The sequence below is a fragment of the Sminthopsis crassicaudata genome, chromosome 2 (genome assembly GCF_048593235.1).
Source record: "Sminthopsis crassicaudata isolate SCR6 chromosome 2, ASM4859323v1, whole genome shotgun sequence".
Taxonomy (NCBI): domain Eukaryota; kingdom Metazoa; phylum Chordata; class Mammalia; order Dasyuromorphia; family Dasyuridae; genus Sminthopsis; species Sminthopsis crassicaudata.
This window is the reverse complement of record NC_133618.1, coordinates 603,498,169-603,506,237: the sequence shown is the minus strand read 5'-3', so window position 1 is coordinate 603,506,237 and position 8,069 is coordinate 603,498,169. Positions and strand designations below refer to the sequence as shown.

General features: G+C 34.0%; 1 long non-coding RNA gene across 1 annotated transcript in view; it reads right to left on the bottom strand.

Annotated features, from left to right (window-relative positions):
• Window positions 1-2,748: 2,748 nt before the first annotated feature.
• The window catches only part of LOC141558505 (uncharacterized), a 43,668-nt gene continuing 38,347 nt past the window's right edge, over window positions 2,749-8,069 (bottom strand). The window contains exon 3 of the long non-coding RNA XR_012487088.1: window positions 2,749-4,874. This is a non-coding gene — a long non-coding RNA (uncharacterized LOC141558505). The remainder of the gene's footprint in view (window positions 4,875-8,069) is intronic.

The following is an 8,069-nucleotide window of genomic DNA, read 5'->3' as shown; positions in this document are numbered from 1 at the left end:
GAATGGCTTGATTTCTTATAAATTAGAGTCAATTCTCTATATATTTTGGAAATGAGGCCTTTATCAGAACCTTTAACTGTAAAAATGTTTTCCCAGTTTATTGCTTCCCTTCTAATCTTGTTTGCATTAGTTTTGTTTGTACAAAAGTTTTAAATTTGATATAATCAAAATTTTCTATTTAGTGATCAATAATGATCTCTAGTTCTCTTCTGGTCATAAATTCCTTCCTCCTTCACAAGTCTGAGAGGTAAACTATCCTATGTTCCTCTAATTTATTTATGATCTCATTCTTTATGCCTACATCATGGATCTATTTTGATCTTATCTTAGTGTACAGTGTTAGGTGTGGGTCCATGCCTAGTTTCTGCTATATTAATTTCCACTTTTCCCAGCAGTTTTTGTCAAATAGTGAATTCTTATCCCAAAAGTTGGGATCTTTGGGTTTGTCAAACACTAGATTGCTATAGTTATTCACTATTTCATCCTGTGAACCTAACTGATCAACTAGTCTATTTCCTAGCCAATACTAAATGGTTTTGGTGACTGCTGCTTTATAATATAATTTTAGATCAGGTACAGCTAGGTTACCTTCATTTGACTTTTTTTTCATTAGTTCCCTTGAAATTCTTGACCTTTTGTTCTTCCAGATGAATTTTGTTGTTATTTTTTCTGGGTCATTAAAATAGTTTCTTGAGAGTCTGATTGATACAGCATGAAATAAATATTTTAGTTTAGGTAGTATTATCATCTTTATTATATTTGCTCAGCCTATCCAAGAACACTTAATATTTTTCCAATTGTTTAAATATGACTTTTATTTGTGTGGAAAGTGTTTTGTAGTTTTGCTCATATAATTCCTGACTTTCCTTTGGCAGATAGATTCCCAAATATTTTATGCTATGGACAGTTATTTTGAATGGAATTTTTCTTTGTTATCTCTTGCTGTTGGATTTTGTTGGTGATGTATAAAAATGCTGAGGATTTATGTGGATTTATTTTGTATCCTCAAACTTTGCTAAAGTTGTGGATTATTTCTAATAATTTTAAGGAGAATCTCTGAGGTTCTCTAAGTATACCATCATATTGTCTGCAAAAAATGATAATTTGGTTTCTTCATTACCTACTCTAATTCCTTTAATCTCTTTCTCAACTCTTATTGCCAAAGCTAGCATTTCTAATACAATATTGAATAGTAATGGTGATAGTGGGCAACCTTGTTTCACTTTTGATCTTATTGGGGATGGTTCCAGTTTATCCCCATTACATATGATGCTGAATGACAGTTTTAAATAGATGTTCCTGACTATTTTAAGGAATAGTCCATTTATTCTTATACTCTCAAGTGTTTTTAGTAGGAATGGATGTTGGATTTTATCAAATGCTTTTTCTGCATCTATTGAGATGATCATATGGTTTTTGTTAATTTGGCTATGATATAGTCAATTATGCTAATAATTTTCCTAATATTGAACCAGTCCTGCATTCCTGGCATAAATCCTACCTGGTCATGGTATATTATCCTGGGGATGATTTTCTGTAATCTTTTTGCTGATGTTTTATTTAAGATTTCAGCATCAATATTCATTAAAGAGATTGGTCTATAATTTTTCTTTCTCTGTTTTCAACCTACCTGGTTTAGGTATCAGTACCATGTCTGTGCCATAAAAAGACTTTAGTAGGAATCCTTCAATCCCTATTTTTTCAAATAGTTTATATAGCATTGGAGTTAATTGTTCTTTAAATGTTTGGTAGAATTCACATGTAAATCCATCTGGTCCTGGTGATTATTTCTTAGGGAGTTGATTAATAGCTTGTTCTATTTCTTTTTCTAAAATGGGACTGTTTAATCAATTTACTTCATCCTCTGTTAATTTGGACAAACTATATTTTTAAAAGTATTCTTCCATTTCATTTAAGTTATCGAATTTATTGGCATAAAGTTGGGCAAAGGAACTCCTAATTATTGCTCTAATTTCCTCTTCATTAGTGGCAAGTTCTCCCTTTTCATTTTTAGACTAAAAATTTGATTTTCCTCTTTCCTTTTTTAAATAAAATTTACTAAGGGTTTATCTATTTTGTTAGTTTTTTCATAAAACCAACTCTTAGTTTTATTTATTAATTTATTAGTTTTTTTTTTACTTTCAATTTTATTAATTTCTCCTTTTATTTTTAGAATTTCAAGTTTAGTATTTGATTGAGGGATTTTAATTTGTTCCTTTTCTAGCTCTTTTAGTTGCAAGCCCCATTCATTGACCCTCTCTTTCTCGATTTTATGCAAGTAGGCCTCTAGAGATATAAAATTTCCCTTACTACTACTATGGTTATCTCCTTTCTTTCTCCCTTACCCTCTTCCCAGTATTAAATTTGTGAGCATCACTTGCCTCTCTCAGCCCTCCCTTGTTAGGATCCCTCCCCCCACTTTAGAGTTCCTCCCCTTTTTTTACCCCTTTTCCTCACAATTTCTGTATTCCCTTCCTCTTGGCTTACTCCTTCCCCTTTCACTTTTCCCCTCCTACTTTTCAATGAGATGGGATAAGTTTCTCTGTAAATCAAATATATCTATTTTTTTTTCTTTAAGGCAATTCTGATGAGAGCAAGATACAGACTATGTTCATCTCCCTCTCTTCTTTCCCTTGGATATATTATTGGTTTCCTTTGCCTCTTCATGAGATATAGTACCCCAACTTTACCCTTGTGAGGGATGTAGAAGACCCTTACCCAAAATGACTACTCAGAGATCACTCAGTAGAAGGCAGAAAAGTTGTTTATTGAAAAACCTCTGGAGAGTGAGCAGTCCCATCACGAGATAAGAAAGAGAAAGCTTGTGGTAGGAGGGCTAAAGAAGTAGTAAAAAAAAAACATAGCTTTTATACAAGAGATTACATCACAAATAAGAGAGCACTGAGAAGGGGAGGAGGAGGCATCTAATTGGTTGTTGCTATTTGGAGAGATTGGAATGGGAAGTTTCTGTTACAAAGGCTTACATCATAGGTTGGGGAACATTAAGAAATAGATACTAAAAGCAAATTAGAACAGAACCTTTTCAGTTTCCCTGATTCTGAGAGGAATCATCCCATCAGATCTTCAAACTTCAGATTGCTGAGCTGATGGCATTTAATAATCTAAATATTGATGACATTGAACAAGGACAAACATCATCATCTCTGGTTGAGTAAATGTATCTATAGTGTAAGTAAATATTGGCTAGCACACACCATACTTATGTAGGTCACAGAGACATAAAAATAATTTTAAAAATACAGAAAAAGAATTTAAACATTCCTGTAAGTTCTTCACTTTATCATAATTCCATTCTATACACTCTTTTTCTGGTACAATTTCCTTTCCACCTTTAGTTTTTTTTTTTTTTGTATTATAAAGGTAGAACCAAATTATACATGTGTTCTTTATGTATATTCATAATAGAATATACATAGAATAAAAGATTTCTTTTTACCTTTTTATGCATCTCTTGAATCCTATATTTGGAGATCAAACTTTTTGTTTAGTCCTGTTTTTTTCATCAGAAATAGATGAAATTTACCTATTTCATTGAATGTCCATCTTTTTCCCTGGAAAAAAAATTCTCATTTTGGCTGGATAAGTTATTCTTGGCTGTATACCAAGTTCTTTAGCCTTTTGGAATATCAGATTCCAGGCCCTTCAATCCTTTAATGTGAATGCTGCTAGAAGCCTTTAAACTTTTAAAGGAAAATTACCTTTATTTTTAAAATGAACTTTTTGAAATTGAAAAAAAATTGTCTAAGAAATGCATTGTTTTTAAGAGTCATTGTTTAGTCATTTTTTAAATAAAAATGACAATTTCTGTAAAAATAAACTGCTAATCAGAATTTCAAAGATCAGTGGTAGCAGATAATATATTCTGACCCACAATTTAGATAGAACAGCAGGGTATACAGAAGTCATTTACCTTAAATTAAAATATTCACATTAGACTTCTGTTATAAGCATTTTATAAATTATTTTCATGTCCAAAGAAAAGAGAGAAAAACAAATTAGTTCCAGGTATTCACCAGGGCACACAAGGATATTACACTAAAATTGTTAGAATGTTTTTAGAAAATTAAAAACACATCCACAATAATAGGGGGGAAAGCATAAGAGAGTAATTTCACTCTTATTTGTTGGTTACTGCTGATTAGGAGAGAAAAAATATTTATTAAAAAAAATCTTGTATTTCCTCTTTCAAACAGGGAATAAGAGAGAAGGACTTTAGAAGGATGAAACTTTATTTTTTTTCCTTAATGTGTTTTATCTTTATTATAATATTGAGGAAACTAATCTTCTTGAGCTTTAATGTCCTTAATTATGAGTATCATGATACTGGCCCTCAGTTACAGGATTTATATACATAAGATATCATACATTTACCTACAGACACTTTTTTAATAATAGCTTTTTATTTTCAAAATATATGGAAAGATAGTTTTCAATGTTCACCCTTGCAAAACCTTGTGTTACAAATTTTTCTCCCTCCCTTACCTCCACCCCTTCTTTGAGACAGCAAGATATTTCCACATTTATCATTCAATTTTAAAAAATCAGATTAAAAAGAAAAAAAGGAAAAAAGCAACCCAACCAACAATAAAAGGGTGAAAATACTATGTTGTGATGCTCATTCAGTCCCCAGAGACCTCTTTTTGGAAACAAATGGCTCTCTCCATCCCAAGTCTATTGGAATTAACCTAAATCACTTAATTGTTGGAAAAAGCCACGTCCATCAGAGTTCATCATCACATAATCTTGTTGCTGTGCACAGTGTTCTCTTGATTCTACTCACTTCACTTCACTTCACTTCACTTAGCTTCACTTTGTGAAGTCTCTTCAGGCCTTTCTGAAATCATGGGATGAAACTGAAAAAAAAAAAAAAAAAGTCATGTGGGAAATTGGAAAAAACCTTAGGTTGTATATTGGAAGACCTGTGTCAAAGTTTCTGCTCTGCCACTAACTTTCTATGTAATTTTGGACAATTCTATTAATCTCATCAAGAAAATAAGGAGATAAAACTAGGTGATTCCCATGGTCTCTATTAGCTCTGACATTTTAAATCTACTACTATTTAAGGATATTGTAAAATTGATAATAAAAATTTAATTAGGAATTTGGAACATTGTTAAGATTCCAGTATTGTTCAGAACACAATCCATTGCCTTTATGTTTGAAATATATAAAAATAGAAAATCCACAATTATTTTATCTGGTGGTAAAATTGAATATTTTCATCTTAGAATCTTAAAGTTTTATAGGTAGTTATCACAAGTTGAGGTAGGGTAATGGAGCATTGAAGACAATATCATTCTGAGGTTATCTATAGGATATTTATCTATCTATATAGATATCCTATCTATAGGAAAGATATGAAATTAGAAAAAGGAAGGGGCAGCTAGGTGGCACAGTGAATAAAGCACCAGCCCTGAAGTGAGGAGGACCTGAGTTCAAATCCAACCTCAAATACTTAATACTTCCTAGGTGTGTGATCCTGGGCAGGTCACTTAATTCCAATTGCCTCAGAGGAAAAAAAAATTATTAGAAAAAGGCAGCTGAGCCAGTGATCCCTAAATTAGCTTTTTTATTAAAGTTTTAGAGCTACACATTTCCAATTCAAAGAAAAGTAAGAAAGCCATGTGTTAAGAGAAGATCACATCTAGGCTTTCTGTGCTCTGAGGGCTTTGCCAGAATGTTTATGGATACATTCCCATGTTTTGTATGTCCATGATTCAGATTATACCATAAACTGAGGTCTTAAGTACATAAAATAACACAGCTATTCAGTGGTGACTCTGTGTCACAAGGTCAGGGACTATTGCATCCTTAATAAAAAAACTTTAATCACTTCTCTGTCATGTCAGGGACATAGGACTCTTGCAATTGATGTTCCATGAATCAAAAAAGGCTTTAGTCCAGAAATTTTAAATCTTTCATAAGTGGCTTTCATAAGGAGAGATTTGAATCTGTTTTTTTTTTTTTAACTCTAAGGACAGCCTTTCAATCTTCTTCCCCCATGTTGGCTCTCTGAGTTATTCTCAATTTACATAATCCAAGAATATAAGTGATTTACCCAGAGTAATTATTAGCGATAGGATCCAAATCCTTTCATTGTACTTTGTCTTTTCTCAATCTCCTCTTCATCAAGCTAACTCTACTCAAATCCTTCCATTATGTCTTGTATAGTATAGTTTTCAGAACCCCCAGGCAAACTACTCTCCTCTGGACCTGCACTGATTTATTAACTTCTCTCTAAAATCTGTATTCTGTTATAAGATAGGTGTTCCTCAGATACACTTCAAAGAATCCCAGCATATACCTACTATCATCATATATAACTCTGTGAGCTGCAAGAATACCTTGTGGCTACAATGCTTCCATCAAAAACACACCTCATCTCAGCATGCACAGGTGCCTACCATTATCATTCAGATGCTAATCCTTCTTTTGCACGGCTTTTCTGACTACATATTTAATTGCCCCAACTCTCCAGTACCTCTTACCTCTATAGACACAGCTTGAGGTGCTTTTTTAGTTGGACAGCTGAGACAGCTTAAAATGGCTTCAATTAAAAAACATTTTCATAGTTCTTTAAATAAATCACAATTGGGCTCATTCACTCAGTGACTAAATTCAGGCAGTAGTTTATGACAAATGCTCCCAAAAGGCACTTTAATTCTTGCCATTATAGGTTGTGGATTGTATTCGATTGATGGTAAATTTAAAATATTTATGAGCATCAAACATAGGAAAATATTGTCCACAGCAGGTAATAAAATGACTTGGCATTGTTGATTTGAATCATAGGCTTCCTGGAAATAGCACAGCTTTCCAAACCAGGGCTCCTACTTGGCAAATACCAAGTCAAAAAACTTTATTTTGGAAAGTTAAGAACAGAAGATATTTCCCTTCCCCTCCTTACCACCCCCCCCAAAAAAAAAATCATGGCACAGATGTTAGGGTAGTTCAAGGCTGTAAAAAGACTGAGATAAGAGATGGTGTGATGTAGTGGAAAGAGCACCCTACAAATACAGGAAACAGGGGTTCTCAGCCTGGCTCTGCTGCTAACTTGTCCCTGCAGCTTTAGATATAACTCATTTCTCATTGTTTCTCTTTTCTAGACTTGAGTTTCCTGCTTTGTATCAGTGATTCACATTGGGCATTAAGTACTTTCTCCAGAACAATCTTGTGATGTGGGTAACCCCCATTTACAGGTGAGACTACAAAACTCTGCTAAGTGGGAGTTTCCAAGAGGGGAATCCAAATCCTAGATGGGTATAGGGATTGGGAGTTGACCCATGATGTCTTTGATATAAGGAACTCAAAAACTGAGGACATTTCTGCTGAGGAAGGTTAACACCTTCCTTACATACTCAAGTCTTAGTGTTACCTAGAGCACCAAAAGATTAAATAACTTCGTCCAAAATTACATAGCCTGTTTGTATTAAAGGGCTCCATTTGAAAGAAGTTCAGCTTTTTACCTGCTATTTCACAGCTGCCTCTCACGTACCATACTCATTCTGATTAATGAAGATGTGACTATCTGATAGAGCACTTCTGACTCTAGCATTATTAACAATGTTTTTCTGGGTCACAGTACTAGGCTGCTAAATGCCTCCGGACACATATGACTTCTCCCAAGGATATCACATTGGGATATCCTACATCAAAGTGAAGCGGGAGGGAACTGTTTCCTTTTCTAAAGTTGTGGTCCCTTTAAGAAACTGTATTTCTTTTTGGTCTGTGATCCCTTTCAGAGTCTCAGCCCCCCCTGGGGAAGGCATATCCCCCCCCAGATAAAGTTGTCTTTCCAGGATGTCAGACCCTTTAATTCAATTACAAATCCTGGTCAAAAAGCACCCCTTTGAAATGTTGTTAATTCCAATAGGAGATCCAGGCTAAAAACTGATAAGCATCTAAGCCTGGGAACCTTGGCTCCTGAAGCCATCACTAAGAATCCTGGTCTGATCAGCTCAGGCTGTCCCAACCCACATCAAGATACTCAATATAACAGCTTCCCTCAACTAAGGTCTTTGCTGATGGCTCTAGGTAGCTTGCTCAGC